General features: G+C 38.0%; 1 protein-coding gene across 1 annotated transcript in view; it reads right to left on the bottom strand.

Moving 5' to 3' along the window:
- ADGRL2 (adhesion G protein-coupled receptor L2) overlaps nucleotides 1–16,513 on the bottom strand; it is a 264,537-nt gene extending 248,024 nt beyond the window's left edge. The window contains exon 1 of the mRNA XM_045835271.1: nucleotides 16,243–16,513. The gene's annotated coding sequence lies outside the window, so the exon portion shown is untranslated. The remainder of the gene's footprint in view (nucleotides 1–16,242) is intronic.
- Between the last annotated feature and the right edge of the window lie 296 nt (nucleotides 16,514–16,809).

The raw sequence follows: 16,809 nt of genomic DNA on the forward strand, positions 1-16,809 counted from the left end.
TAGAATACTTCATTCTCATGGAGACCTCAAGTACACTCAAGTGTTCTAGAAGCAAGCACTCCAGGACTTGGTTTTGGGAAGTTCTGATAACTTAGAGAAATAACCAGATGGACAAAATGGAGACAATGTGACCACCCTGTGCTAAACACAGGCAGAAGACTCATGTGTACTGATAAAAATATTGAGCACTTACTCAGGCTTGTATTGATTGCTTTACATGCAATATCCTATGTAAGCTTCACACAGTCTTATGAAGTAGGTCTCTTATTGTCCCCATTTCACAGATGAGAAGACTGAGAGTCAAAACAGTTTTTCTGAAGAGCAAACACTATGTAGTGGAGTTGGATTTGAAAACTATATTCAGCATCTTCAATCTTCCCTGTCATAACCACCACCAACAACTAAAGAGTAATTTATCTTCTATATATTGATATAAATTGATATAACATATAGCAATTTTTATTGATATGATACACATATTATACTAGTTTTAGATATACAACATAATGATTTGATATTTGAATATTATGTTAAATGATCATCCCAATAAATCTAGTGAACATCTGTCACCGTACATAGTTATAAATTTTTTATTCTTGTAGTGAGAAGTTTTAAGATCTATTATCTTAGCAACTTTCAACACGGCATTATTAACTATAGTCGCCACGCTGTGCATATATCTCCATGACATTTATTTTATAACTGGAAGTTTGTACCTGTTGATCCCTTCCCCCTATTTTGCCTACCCTCCTACATTGATTTTTGGGGCCTTGTCTTTTTATGTTGCTTTTCATGGTGTTTAATCTAGGTCTGAGGTTCTGATTTTGTCATTATTGGTGGCAGCATGCAGCTCTTTGTAGGACCCAGACAAATCACAGTTGGTTATCCTGGTTTGATATTCCCCTAAAAGATGTTTCTTCAAAAATGCTAACCATTTAGGGAAGAAAAGACAGATTCCTTATTTTGCTGTTCCTCAGTTTACTATTCCTCGGCTAGAGATTCCTATATGATTCTCACAGTAACAAAATATAGTTTCTGGGAATGCAATTATGTTTTTAATGACAATAATAATAGCCAATGAATGAGCACCCACTCAGGCCAGGCCCTGTGCCAGGTGCTTCGGGTACAGGAACGCATTCAGCACTCACAACACTGTGGAGTAAGGAGTATCAAAGCCATCCAATAAATAACAAAATGGAGCTCCAATAACCTAAGAAACTTGCTTAAGGTCATGCAAAGTTTATAGCAGAACTGATCCAACACAGATCTTTCTGCTTCTAGGGACCCTGCTCTTTCCTTCACCACAGTGCCTGCCATACCCAGGAATGTGGACCATTTTAACCTACTTTCTATAAGGCTAGAAATAACCTTTTAAAATCCGACTAACTGGTAGAGATGAAGAGTGAAGGCTATTAGCATTAGACACAGTAGCACAAACGTCTTTATTTCTTTCTTATCGCTTGCATCTTTCTTCTGTCTGCTCATGCATGTCTCCTTTTCATTTGAAATGGTATTATACATATCAATACCTTGTGCAATTCTGATGCTGTGGGTTGTGGATGTCCTGGCAGTGGTTGCCGTAAGAGAAGGAAGAAACAAAACATCCCTGACTTTGGCATTGCCACACTTACACGTGCCTGTGGAACGAGGGGCTCTGCCTTCCCTGATCTGTTTGGCTTCAAGACCTCAGCTATTAACTGTAACACCTGGTTATGCTAAGTGGACAGTGGATCTAAAAACTCTGCTTCTTTTGACTTCTGTTCCTCATTATGTTCTGAGCTCTTGGCCTCATGAAGAGACCATGAAAGGAAAAGCAGGGGAATATGAGACATTTCCCCCAGCGCTTGGCAGTTTGACATGTATGCACATAGATACTAGTCTCTGTCTCCTCCTTTGGAAGGTAAGCTTGTGGGGAGCATCAAGCATTCGGATTACATTAAATGCTCAGCACACTTTTACTCAACACTTAACATAGTAACACTCATATTCATCCAAGAGAAAAGGCTTCTTTTCTTATGTCCAGCCAACTGAAAAGATTCACACAGATAGTTTTAAAAGGTTGAAAGGCAACTTTAAGCACAAGAATTTACAAGATGCATACACACACAGAGCAAAAATATTCAACTTGTTGCTCTTTCTCTTGTTTAGATCTGATGTCTGGATAAAATGTTTGCTCAAAGCTGGTACATATTGTATCACTCAAGAATATATGTCTGTCTCTTTAGAATTAAAAAAAGAAAAGAGAAAACCCATCTGTTTGTGAGCAAATCTGTACTTTTGAGTGGCCCGCTTGCTTGAAAGTTTATAGTACTTATTTTACCAAAGAAAAAAAATTTTTACTAAATTAGCTTCCTCTAGAAAATAAATCTGGATATGATCAGGAGGAGCCAAAGTAAGAAGCAGTCAAATCCAAAAATAATATTACTAACAGCTTAAGTCGCTTAACTTTATGTAAATTTACTGAGGAGGAAAAAAATGAGAGCAGAGAAAGAAAGACTGAACAAAGCAGGTTAAAAACGGGGAGGAGAGAACTCTTGCGTCAAAGACAAAGAAACAAAAGAAATTATAAGCTATTCTTTTGCTGGAAAGAAATTACTAAGACTTGCCCATATGATACACTGAGTAGAAGCAACTATAAAAGAAAGAGAAAACATGCCCAAACCTATACTTGGATCAGGGTAGAGCAGCTACCTGCCGCAATTATCTAAAACTGTCTCAAGTTATTGTTACAGGATTACTTCTGAAATAGGACGAATCTCAAGTATGCAACATACTTCTCAGAATTTTTCCTCCTCCATCAGTAAGTAATAATATTTCAGAACACAGCAAGTGCCACATTCACTAACTTCTAATGCTGAGTTAGAGGGTTCCAAACATTCTTTATCTCTTTTAGAGTTTATGCTTGACTTTTGTTTAATTGAGTATAAAAATGAATCAGAAATGGTGAATATTTTTTACCCTACTATAATTTTTTTAAGTAGCTGGGTAAAAATTATCTCTTAGATATCAAGCAGACACAAAGATATTTTCCCCTCTAAATTACAAAAATTTGTTTAAGGTAAAGTTATTAGTAAATATTTTAAAACAAAGAAATATTAAAATGCATTTATTTCTAAGAAGTTTGATACTACAGAGCCCCTAGCTTTACCTAAGAATGAGTTAACCATTTACCCCTGATTGTCTGAGACAATACCAATTCATGTCTCTGGCTCTGGCACAATTTTACTCTCCAGTTTTACTCTCACAGATATCCAAGTTTAGACAAAAATTGTATAGTTACCTCTATCTAAAAATTGTATAGTTACCTCTATCTAATATCTCAGCAGCATGGCAAAAAAAGACCTGGGGCTTTTGAGAGAAATGCAATGGGGTCTGTGCATATTTCCATCATTTACTCTACTGTGTAAAGTGTAAATGTGGGCAATTATTTATCCACTCTAAGACCAATTTTGTCATCAGCAGCAAATGGATAATAATAACTCATAGACTTGTTGGGATAACACAGATGCAGTAGTATTATGTCTGAATACATACAAAATGGGGATAATAGTATCACCTTACAAGATTGTTGTGCAGTTTACTTAAGATGATGAATTTATGCACAGTGCTCAGCACATGGTGGATACACAAAAACAAGAGTTTTCATCACACTCATTCTCATAATCACTATTATTATTCTCCATTAGCGGCTGTTTGTGAATATTAGAGTTAATTCCTTTCTTCCCCTCTTCCTTCCAACCTCATCTTTTCTGGTACTTACTGATGTCACGTCCATGGAAGATGTTTGGAAATCTGCCTTGTACCCATAACAATCAGGAACTATGAGCACTTTACTAGCACTTACAGTCTTTTTTGAACCCTAACTAGATGGCATTGGATCTAGTTGCTGGAGAAAACACATTGGGTGGTTTGATATAAGAGCTAGTGCCTCGGAGTGCATCTCCAAATCCCCCCAATGCAGGGTGTCTGAATTCTGACTATGGAACAAGCTGGGGTGGTCCCAGACTCTTACCTCCTGGGGCACTTGAGTCTTAAACAATCAAGAGGTTTCCATTTTATTTCATTCTATATCTGTTTTTGTTTTGAATTTTTAGATGCTTTAAGAATCTGCCACCAAGGTAAATTGGTGCTCCGGTGAGATGGGCAGTGTGTGCTCTGGGGCTCATCTTCCTCCTGACACACTTCCGCTTGCTCCCAGCTTGCATAAACAACTCCAGTTTGACAAAGAGCAGAGAGATTTCCCACTTAGATACAGCTGGCTTAGAAGCAAGTTCTGCACTTGATGTACTTTGTGACTTTCAGCATATTACTGAATGCCTCTGAACCTCAGTCTTCTGGTCTTAAAAATGGAGATACTATAAATACCTACCAAATTGTTTCATAATTAATGTGATAATGCCTGTAAGGTCACTGTGTCACTTGTTAGGAATTCCATCTTTGTTATTTGCATATTGCATTAGTTAAAATGGTTAGTGATATCTAGTCAGGTCACATTAATAAGGATGGGTTTGAATTTATTTCTGTTGGAACACAGAACCCCAAAACACATAAAATAGATGACATCTGGCTTACCACATAAAAATGTGAGCATGATACAACACAGAATCTCATACAACTGTCCAAGTCCTCTCTTTCAGAGTCTTATAGTATCCCGACCTGGAGTGGTAATAGTTTATTAATGAACTTATTTGACTGGCATACGTGGAATATAATTGTCGTATAGGAACCATGTTGTTTAGATCTCTTTGGCCTTTAAAAGAGCATTAGTAAAGTGAAAGCACAAATAATATTCTGGGGCACAGGATTCAGTCAGCCAAAGACTTCATTCTTTTTTTTAAGGTTTTATTTATTTATTTTTAGAGAGGGAATGGAGGGAGAGAGAGAGAAACATTAATGTGCAGTTGCTGGGGGTCATGGCTTGCAACGTAGGCATGTACCCTGACTAGGAATCGAACCTGCGACACTTTGGTTCGCAGCCCGCGCTCAATCCACTGAGCTACGCCAGCCAGGGCATCAAAGACTTCATTCTTTACTTGAGTGACACTAGGTGTCCTTCAGAATCCCACTCAGATGTAACTTCTTTTGGGAAATATTCCTAAAAGACATAGTGCTTTCTTCTATCACAGTACTTATTTACAAACCACAGAAAATTTATGTTCATTCTCTACCTGCTCCTGTACCCTTTGAATCTTTGGAGTAGCAATTTTTAGAGTGAAATAAGCAAACCCTCATGGCCTCTGAGAAACTTTTTGGGGGATTTGCAAAGTCAAATCAGTTTTCAACATAATACTAACACATTATTTGTCTTTTTTACTCTGTCGACATTTGCACTGATGATGGAAAGCACTGGTGTACAAACTGCTCTCACCTTGAGTGAAGGCACTGGCAGTGAACTGTATTCTAGTATTGTAGTCATTATGTTCTTAATCACCTCTTGCAGTAAAACAAAAACAAAAACAATACAAAACAAAGAATGAACAAAAAATAACACCTTGATTTCAATTAAGAGTGTGCTTTAAAAAACAATGGAAATTAGTATTCTTTTTATAAAATCCAAATCCTTGAATACATGTCTTTAATATTCTGTGTGACAAAATGGGATGTAATTAAAAAGCACTTCCACTGTGTACTAAAGTATGATTGTTTTGAAGAAAAGCACTTGTGAGATAAATGTTTGAGTTGCCGGCTGAAATAGCTGCTCTTTTCATGGAATACCATTTTTACTTTAAAAGGCAATTGACAGACAAGCTGTGCTTACTCAGACTTGGGTATTTCACAGATACTTTTCAAAAGGTGAATAAAAGCAAGCAAGTCACTTCAAGGAAAACAACCGGTGGTATTTATTTCCAATGGGGAAATTCAAATATTCAAGCAAAATTACCATCTACAGAATAATTTGTATCTGCTACTGTGAGCTTGACAACTTCCTAACAAGTAAAAACTTTCTGATAAGTTTGGTGGTGATATTAACAATGGCAACTTTAAAAAATGTGCATAATTTAGTGAAACAATATTTTCCAAATGATCAGTGCATCATGTTAAAAATCATATAAGTAATGCATGGGTAAAAGGTCTATTCAAAATAGGAGATTAAACCAATGTAATCTAATGCAAGTTTTAAAAATTTCTTTGACATGGTTTCAGACTCCACTTTACAACTAACCTTTAATAAACTATTATTTTATTAGTTCATTAATAAACTAATAAAGTTAATTTGCTGAAATTTCATTTAGTGTTAAAGAAGAATATCACATTTATCTAAAAAAAGCTATTGAAATATTTCTTTTTTTCAACTAATATCTGTGCAAGGCTGATTTTCTTCATTTACTTCAAACAAAACATGTTGCAACAGACTGATAGAGAAGTAGATATGAAAATTCAGCTGTCCTCTCTTAATCCAGACATTACAAATATTTGCAGAAAGTGTAAATAATGTCACTTTCAGACTATATTTTTTTTCAAAACTAGTTTTCATTTTTCATAAAAGTGTATCTGAAGCTAATGTACAGTGGGTTTATTGTTGCTATTTTATTTGAATTAATAAACATTAAACTTTTTAGTTTTAATTTTAATATGATAAACATTGAGAGGTATAATCTGTACACATGAAAGCTTTGGGGATCCTCAATAATTTTTGAGAATGGAAAGGGGTACTGAGACCAAGAAGTTTAAGAATGACTGCCATGAATGGTAGTGCCCTTCATCCTTCTACTCAGAGCACCTGAGATTCACTAGATGCTTCGTACATGGTTATTTAATAGATGGGTGGGTAATCAGTAACCGAATGTTGCATATAATGTCAGAAGAATTTTACACTGCAATAGAAAATATCTTGAAATGCAGTATGGGAGGAAGCAATTAAAATGCAATTTAATGTGTTCCCTACCATTGTTACTTGTCTCATAATGCTTACTTTCAAAACTGAGATAAGGAAAGGGAAGACTCTTTGGTCACAATTAATCACTTAATTAAATCACACAAGAAACATCTATTGGGAAAATATGGTTGGCAGGCATTGGGAGAGGCCTTGGTGGTGATAAGGGGGACAGGGAAATAGGTTATTTCTCTTAATGTCCATTACCTGAGAGCCAGATCAAATAATTTACTTTTTACAACAATTTGTTTCGGGTAGGATAGTTTTAACACCTTTTGAAGATTTTTACAAGTTTTGTTGGCTGTTTTTATTTAATCATTGTACTTTAAGGCATAGTTACCATCTACCTCCCTTCCTGTTTCTGTAACAAAAGTTTGAATGCCCATAAGTCACAGAGTTGTGTGAAGGGGGAATTTTAATGGTCAGAAAAGCAGGGACCTGAAGGGAAAATTTCAGTGGAGACAGAGAGTGTCTCAGATTAATTTATAGCTTCAAGTCTCATAGAAATAAGAATCAAATCAGAATTTTTTTAAAATTCCTAATCTTGATGCTTTTATTTTCTTTTTGTTTTACTATTTTTGCTTCCTTTGAGACAAAGTCAACTCTGTTGTCACCAAAGTGGGGGGAATAGGGGAAATATGTGAGTTGATTGATGTATTAACTTGGGTAGAATCCTTTCACAATGTATCTGAACATCAAATCACCACTTTAAATATCTTACAGTTTTATTTGTCAATTATAACTCAATAAAGCTAAAGGAGACAAAATTAATTCTTGAAACATTGTATCTTCTTGCTGACTCTGAATGAGAAAAGGTAGAAACAGTTTGGAACACCTAGTACATTTTTTAGTCCCACTTAATGGAGACAATAAGCCTCTTACCAGGACAGGAGCACCTGGGGTTCTGATGCAGTTCACACACTGCATCCAAGCACTAAAACCTCCTAAGAACTCCATACATGCCATTTTACCCATTGTAAGATGGCTTCCCCACCTCATTTTAACATTTATGAAATTGGGATAGATTATTCAATCAATGATGTATCACAGTTTCACTGGCAGAGTTTTAAATTTTCTTTGTAGAATATAAAATATTGGGGCATATTATTGAGAACATCTTATAGTTAATGGAGTTTAGTAGTGGCCCAGAAAAGAACGAATCTTGATGCTACAGTTATGTGGTAACAGCATATTCAGAATAGTGGTCCCTAAGGCCTTGACTTAAATCAGCTCTATTTCCCTTTCAGGCTTCTTGGAAAATAATAAATTCATCTAATGGGAAATAAGATGATTTTACTTCAAGGCAAAGCAAGCAAGTTTAAGTTATACTATTTGATCACTGAAAACGTCAGAGTTTGGTATAAAACTGCACAAGTCCAAATTGGGGGACAATGTCAGATGTATAAATAAGATGTGGTCAAAAGACAAATTCCCATGTAAGGAGTGCATCTTAATTTTTATGCTCCAAAATATGAAATATTTCCCCAGCTTACAGTTGAATATACATATCTTTAAGTGCAAACAACAGCATGTATAATTTTCCTATGCATTATCTCTCTCTTCTGAAGTGCTAAGGAAAATAAATGTGCAAAAACATTTATGCCCACATCGCTATCTATACATTGGTTAAACAATCAAAAGCACTTCTGCAGATGTGTGTATGAAAATTAAGAGCATTCCCACTTCAGACAGGACAGTCATGCTGTTCTGGCTGCACATACGCATAATGGAAACAAAATTGCTTTAAATAATCAAAATACACAAAGGCGCATTTTTCTGAGTGATTGGAAATAACCCTGACAAATGCTCACATTTGGTAAATTATGAGCTATCCAAGTTATGTTTGCATAAATATAATAAAAAACATTTTTAAAAAGCTTAGTAAGCATATAAAGCAATGCATTCTCTTAGTAATGAATTTCTTTGACAAATAAACCAACAACCATGCAGGGCAAGTTTATGAGGGTGCCTCACTCTGTGCTCAAAAGAGAGAGAGAGAGAGAGAGAGAATCTGTCTGTCTGTCTGTCTATATACACATACACACACATAGAAATTCTGCAGAGGTGGAGATGTTCTTCGAACTAAAATATATATATAACGCCAAGACATGTCAAATAGCTACTTATATTTAAAAAAAAAACAATGCAAACTATGTGTAATTGAATGCTATGTTAATATGGCACACAAATAATTCATATTACTTATATATAACTCTTTGGTAACACAGAGATTACCTATTAGGTAAACACTTACTTACATTCTCTTCCAATAACAAAGATATCACATCTCAGCTGCTCACTTAAACAGGCATCTCTATTAGAATATTTGTGGGTGGCTCATAAATAAAGTATTTGTATAGGGCAAAAAATAATTGTCTACTCACAGGTAATATGGCACTGTTGGTTACCAGGTTGCTTCGAGTAGGTCTGACCACTGGGCACTGCAATGTGTGGACACATCAAAGCAAAAATGCCAAAGAACTTATACGTACAAACCATGGACATGAACTAAGGGGTGGGGGTGGGTGATGTTGAAGGGGGTGGTGCCAGGTGTAGGGAGATAAAGGAGAGAAAAAAATGGTACAACTGTAATAGTAATAACAAAATATACTTTAAAAAACCAATGAAAGATGTAATTCATTTAGAATTTTCTAGAATAGCGTATTTCTCAAGCTAAGCATAATAAGAAAGGGAGACAGACTTCACTAAATTTGCTGCATGGATAGTAAAGTTATTCTGAAAATTCTGTAGACTTTAAAGATCACCAATTGCTGAAGAACATGCTTTTTCACAAAAGGGATGTTCTCAAGGCCTTTTCAAATAGGTCTGTCACATAAAACAAAAAATTTTACACACACATTCATAAGGTTAAATTGTGTTCAGAAAGAGAAAATAGCCCAGGGACAGTGGGATTAGTGGAGGTGATTTTCTTAGAGGGAAGCTCTTTTAATCCATAAGCATAAATTGTAAGAAGAGACGGGTTGTCTTTCTCAGCCTTAGTCACCTGTTACCGTCATCAGCTTTTCCCAATTAACTGCCACCCACCTTCACTTGACATCAGGAAGTAAGAGCCTTTGAGAGAAACCGGAGTTACGTCAGGCCACTGATTGGGTAAAATGGCATAGTAGACCAAGGTAGGTAGGCTGGTGCTACTTGCTTGGCTCTTTGAGGTAGTCCTTATTCCTTATCTCCTCTTCCTCTAGTTTAAAGGTAAACTAGAAAGGTTAATGCTTTGCTTTAATTTCAGTATTCAAATACACTGGAAGTATCTGTTAAGAACTTACTGCCTAGCAATATGATTTCCTTTCCCATCATTTTAATGAAATCTCTCTCCTGAAGGTCATTAATGACTAATTAATTGTGACATCCAGTGTTCTTATATTTCATTTCCTTGTCTGGGTTTCTTCCTTGTCACCTGACCAGGCCTTTCTTCCAGAAACTCTCCACCCTTCCTTTTTATAGACATTCCCAGCTTTGTTTTTAACTGTGACAATGACATGGGTCTCCTTCCTCTTCACACTCTTTATACATGTGATCTAAACGTTTGTTCCTCAGCCCTCTTCTCTCCTTGATCTCTCTCTTCCTTCACAATCTCACCTACTCTTTAAGCCTTCCCTGATCCCCAAACTCTGTCTTTGGCCTTGTCATCTCCTCAGAGTGCTGGAGACCGGTTTCTGTCTACACACTTCTGTTCTCTACAAGGAAAGAATCTGGTATCTCAAACACTTGTCAGGTGCAAACTGAGTTCAGTGTCTTCCCTCTCATGTTTCCATTTCCTCTTCATGTTTCCCATTTATTTTTAAACTGTCATCACCAAGGTTTGAAATCGTAAAGTCCGATATGACACCTTCCCTGTCTGTTTCTACAATAACTTGCAAAACCCTGCCAATACTTCCTGTGAGGTATTTTGGCCCTTTGTATCCTCTCTTTATCTCCTCCCTTCTATAGATTGTCGAAGTTGCCTCCTAAATGCTCCATAATAGATCTGTGTCTAAACCACTTTGTATATTGAGGCCAGGAAAATCTCTTTAAAACAGTTTGTTCATGTTCATGTGCACTTTCATTTCTAAATGCATTTGTTTTGTCCATTTGCTTTGCCAATATTTTTCTTTTCCTACAAAAGAACTGTCTCTCTTCTTGGTGCCTCTATATCATCAAGTGCTCCAGTCTAACAGATTTGTCTTCCCATTTCACGGTGAACTCCATAACTAAAGGGCCTGATACTGCTGTCCTCAGATTCCCTACATATACCACAGTGACCAACATGAAGACCCTCTGGAAATTGTTGACTTTGGGTTGGGTGGAGTATCATTACTTTATTTAAAAACCTTCAACATTTGCTATATTTTTCATACTACAAATTATTTTACCAGATCAACAAGACCCTGGGATTTGGGACTTGGGAAAGTTTGGGCAGTGAAGAGCAGAAGGCAGGGAAAGAGGCCCCCAAAAAAAGGAAATTGAGGGAAGCAGGAAGTGGCAGGCTGGAAGCCCTCTGAGACAGTATTTGTCCTGACCTTTTGCTGACTGAGGGTTACCTGGTCCTTGGCAGCCCAGACATTCCCTTGTCACAACGACCAGTCCCTCCAGGAGTCTCAGAGTGCTCCATGGCCCTGTTCTACCATACCCAGGCCTGCCGTTCCCAGGGGATGTCGTGTGTCCATTGGTAGCTGCTCAGTGACTGATGTGCTGTGCTCCTGTCTTCTGGCCTGAAAACTGAAATAGCCAGCTGAACTGAAGAATACCCCTGCCCTAAAATGCTGATGGTAACTCCAGGCATATGAAGCAAAGACTGGGACCCTTGGGGCCTTCTCTCTCTTTGCCAAGTGATATATGGGCACTCACTATATTTAACACTGGTTTTCAGCACATGCTGCCTTGATTTTGATGCCTAACCCCGAGTATGAGCCAGCAAGAATCAGGGTTCTGTAGGGGGAAAGTACTATGGTAAGGGGATCTAGGGAGCCCCAGTTTTCTCTTCTGTTAAATAAATACAGTTTCTGTCACCAGCAAGGCCAAAGGTGAGCAAGGGCAAGGAAGAGCCCCAGACATATGTCAGATTTCCCCCCAAGACTAAGCTCTTCTGTGCATTGTCTCCTTTACTTCATGTGCAGATATCTCCCCCACAGTTCCTCCCTCTTGTAGAGTACAAGAGTCCTGGACTGTAAACAATTACTTTAGGTGTACTGGTAGTGGAGAATGTTAAATTTACAGATTGTTAAGTGTTACAAGTTCAATCCCGTTACGTTTCTTGGCTGGAGTTAATGTCTAACTAAAGCTCTTACAATGACCAGTTTCCATTTTGCCCTTGTTCCTCATTGCTTCACCTGATTTCATTATAAATTATTTTGCATTGCCTTTTTTTCCGTGAGAAAGTAAGGTCACTTTTTATCTCTGTGTCACGTCTACCTTTTCCTGTGCCCTCCAGGAGGTGACCTCACCGACATCTCCACTGGGGTCAAAGGCATCCTGCACACAGACTCTCACCACTAATCTCCACCCCAGAGTTCTTTGTCAAATTCCCCCTTTCCTCTCCTTTCTTGGAGTAAGATTTTTTTAAAAACAATCTCCTTGCCCTGGCTGGTGCAGCTCAGTGGATTGAGTACAGGCCTGTGAACCAAAGAGTCTGGTTCGATTCCTGGTCAGGGAACATGCCTGGGTTTTGGGCCAGGTCCCTGGTAGGGAGCACATGTGAGGCAACCACACATTGAACAAAGGGGAGAAAAAAAAGAAATCTTTTTAGCATAGGTACCTGAACTGTCCCCAATTCCTGCCCAATTAAAGACACATTTCCCGTTATACCTCCCCACTGCTGCCGCTCCACTAGCTCTTTTCTTTCCCGAAAGTATGGTCAGATATCCACTTTCCTAAAAAAACATTTTTTGCCTCACTTCTTTCCCTTTACTTTCTATCTCCAGTTATTTTCACTTTCATTCTTCACATGCCATGTAATATGTATTTTGTACATATTTCAGGAGTCGTTAAAACAGTTCCTGTTGACCTAATCATTACTGAGTCATTAGCTACTGCCAGCCCATCTTGGTTGGCTCTAATTATTAGGTTCTCACTCTAATAATCAGCACAGCTGAACACCCTGAATCACCCTGGTGTGCTGTGTTTTCCACACGGGTTGACCAGCTTCCTTCGGGTCTGTGGCTAGAGCTTTGTCAGTTTTCTTGAACACTTTCTATCTACAGAGTAAATCTTTTTTTTCCTGCCCTACATTATTTACTCTCTTTCCTGCCTGCACTGTAATTGTTTTATGACTCTACTTCATAGGCCCTTTTATATATCACCAGGATCCCACATTAGAAGTCATTTGCTACAGACAAAATCCTCTACGATTTTTGGTAAAGATACCAATATGTCCACATGCCACATATTTAATATATTGGTCCAAGCCAGATGGAATTCTTAATGCACATACACTTTGGAAATTTTTATTCATTCATTCATTCATCTGATTGTGGTTTTCCAATCATGATAGAACTAACAGGAAAAGTACGAGCTTGCATACTTACAATTCATAGTTAGCTCCTCAAAAACCACTGATTCAAAATTACTGTGCTTCGTATCATGAAAATACCCTTGAGTTATTCCACTATTCTGGATTTTTTTCTTACTTCTTGCATATTTTTTATATCAAGGGTGAGAGAGTTATAATCACTTAAAAGTGAAGGGAGAGCTTAGGTGCTGTGTATGAATGTTTTTAGCCATCATTTTCCCCCTTTGTACATTCACATATCCCATACCTACAGGAAGCCCTTGACAGTGAAACATCTGAACAGACTTTTTAGGGAGGAAGAGTCATTCTTCTAGTTGGTGCTCCTCAGAGTGTCATGTCCTGAACTGATGGAGAATGCTGAGGTAGAAACTGCCTACTTTTAGTCAGACCAAATGGTGTGAAGTATCCTGTATTTATCTGCATGATGTGTCTGCTTTTTGTTCATGAGAAATTAATATTCTTACAGACAAAGGCTTTCAGAGAAGAGTATTGACAGCCTTCCTCATCAGTCCACCTCATAAAACTTTGGGGCTCCCTGGATGGACTGTCTCACGTATCCTCCACAGTTTCCATTCAACCCTGTGGGCAGAGGCAGCTCCTGTCACCTCCTACAGGAATGGGGTTGAAGAAATTGCAGAAAGGGAGCTAGTCTCCCAGAAAGGTCTGGATAACTGTGATCGTGGAAGGCTATCGATTCAAGTAGCAGCAATGTGGGCTTCTCCAAGGTATTAACAACCAATAGCACGCACTTCCCAGGGAAACTGGGTTAGGTTTTCACAACTCTGGAAGAAAAAGAGATGGCAAATGCTGGGACTGTGTCCCTCTTGCTTCTATTGTATATTCTCTGCTCCACAGTGTCTGACAGAAATAAGGGCTCCATAAATATGTGTAGAATTGAAATGCATTAAAATGCATGGAATGCATTGGCAGGGGTAGTACCAGATTTTCGAGACTTGGGCAAATTCCCTATTTTCTTATACTATCTTCTGAAGAAAGTATCAGGTATTCCTTGGGTTGTGATTTAGAAAGATTTTTCCCTAGGGCCTTGTCAAGGAAGTTGGGAATTTGGTGGAAGCCAATCTCTGCTAAAAGATTCAGAGGTCAAACTGGAACATCTCAACTCAGTACATTTTAAGATTAGGTGTTTTGTCAATGCAATTAGCACTTTCCATGAAGCCTGTGGACCTAACTGTTGCTGAACACAGGATATACTAGATTTGATAGGCAAGTATGCAATTCAGCCAGGACCATTGTTTTATTCCTTATCAGATTTAATTATAAATTTACCTTTATTGAAAACAGTTTGACCAATTATTAAAAAATGGCCATTTTAGTTAATTACATGAAATGTCAAACAGAAATATCCTATAACTGGTATAAATGTTACTGACATCAAATAGTTATAAACTCAGCATTATAGCCATGTTTAGTGCACTCTCAACAGTTTTTTAAAAACTCAAACCATTTTATTTTAATCAAGAAAACAAGGTATGTCACAGATGAAGATGGCACGTGTATTTTTTGCGCTTATTATTGAAAGGAAGGAGAAACACCTGAAATCTGTTTGCTAACTACAGAAAAACACAGATCAGCCCACAGGCGCTGTGTGTGCTGCGCCCTGTCTGCTCGCCAGCCCTGCTTAGTCCCAGCATATTAACGAGCGAGCACAAGTATTTGAACAATCAGCATTTCTGCATTTGCATGCAAACTCTCATGCTGTGTAATTATACACAGAGCTGGCACTCAAATTAATTAAAGCTGATTTCTCTGTGACTGCAAACTGGTCATATCCTCAGCTTTGCCTTCTTATGAAGTCATCACTCTGCATTCAACATGACAGTTCTGTCCCTGGCATTCTTAGTAATGCTAATGTTCGACAATTGTTAATCTGGCAGTATTTTAGATTGCAGCTGACAATGGTTGGGTGTTCTTATGCTTTTCCTCTGCTCCCTATTTCCCCCACTTCTGGTATAAAGGACAGCTTTGAACACTTGCTTTGTAATTATCTCAAATAATAATGCAAACAAATTACATGTATTGTTTCAAATGGTTCCCTCCCCTCTTTTATGACTCCACCCACTTGATTATTGCTTACAAACAGTTCGCCAAACTTAAAAAAATGTGTTTATTTGATACTAGCAAACAATTAGTTTGATGGTTTTAGTCTTAATTTTGAAAAGGCTTTAACAAATGCTGTTTTATTTTAATGGATAAAGATCTCATAATTCAGGATCAGGGAGATTAGGAGAGAAAGAAGCAGCAATGACTGCTAGATTTGATTAAGACTTCTTTTGAATCCTCATCAAACACAGCAGTATTGCAACAGAGACTATTATTTGCCAAAAAGATCCATAAACATTAACTTCTAGGGCAGAAGGCTTTCTGCAGCTCTTCCACAATAAAGCCATCTCCTTTTGCTTTCTCAGTTCCTCCAAAGGAACTCTTTCTGTGACAATTCCTCTGAAAAGACATCCTTAAAGCAATAAAGTTATCACTCTGATTCTCCTTTCATAAATCTAAATCTCTGAATACAGGTGGCTACTGAAAGCACCATCATGCAGAGCCCCAGGAGATGAGCTGCTCTGACACATTCCTCTGGAATCATTCCTTCCCGCTCCACCACAGCTCCCCATCACCCTGCAGTCTCTGTGTCCCATTAGCCAGAAACTGCACAGACAGCTATGGCAGGCACTGGATGTCTCTTTTTAGAGTGGACGCCAAACAGTTCTTTCCTTCAAGTTTAAGATCCTGAAACAGACTGCCAAGAAGACTGCCTCAGTAACCTACATTTAAAAGTGTTCCAGTAGGGCATCTCTTTATCATCTATCTGTAGCATCAAACCAAGAGATATAATTGCCCTTACCTTATCAGTAGTACTTCTGGGTCCACACAAAACATCAGTTAGAAAGCTTCCTTCAAAGTCCAATTGGCATACGAGTGAGAAAGGAGTATTGAGCCTTTCCCTGAGAGGCTTCTGGGGAGATCACATCACAACACTATTATGATCTGAAGCCTGCCCTTCTGTAGTGTCATGAATTTCCTACGCAGACAGGTGTCATATTGACATGAATTTTGTTGCCAAGTACATTTTAAGAGGTAGGTGTGGCTGTCATCATGTAGCCAGTTCCACCTGTCTCTAAACCCTCATAACCTCCAATGCTTTCAATATTTCGTTCAGGTACCCAGTGACTTCATGAATTCCCCACGCACTGGGCCCGACTCACAGAGGTGTGGGAACAGTATCGAGTTAAAGCAGCCCTGTCACTGTGGTACACAATGCTCGCTGCTACTGGCAAATACCTAACTGCTGAATCAGGATTGGGCTGCACTAAGCAGGACCAGGCAGTTCTACCGCTTTCTGCTCATTTCCTTTTTTAGAAACCATCCTCTTCTAGTTAACCATTGAGCAAATACAGATTCTTTTTTATGT

This window comes from Phyllostomus hastatus, unplaced genomic scaffold (genome assembly GCF_019186645.2).
Source record: "Phyllostomus hastatus isolate PE091 unplaced genomic scaffold, TTU_PhHast_1.1 phas_contig_209, whole genome shotgun sequence".
NCBI lineage: Eukaryota > Metazoa > Chordata > Mammalia > Chiroptera > Phyllostomidae > Phyllostomus > Phyllostomus hastatus.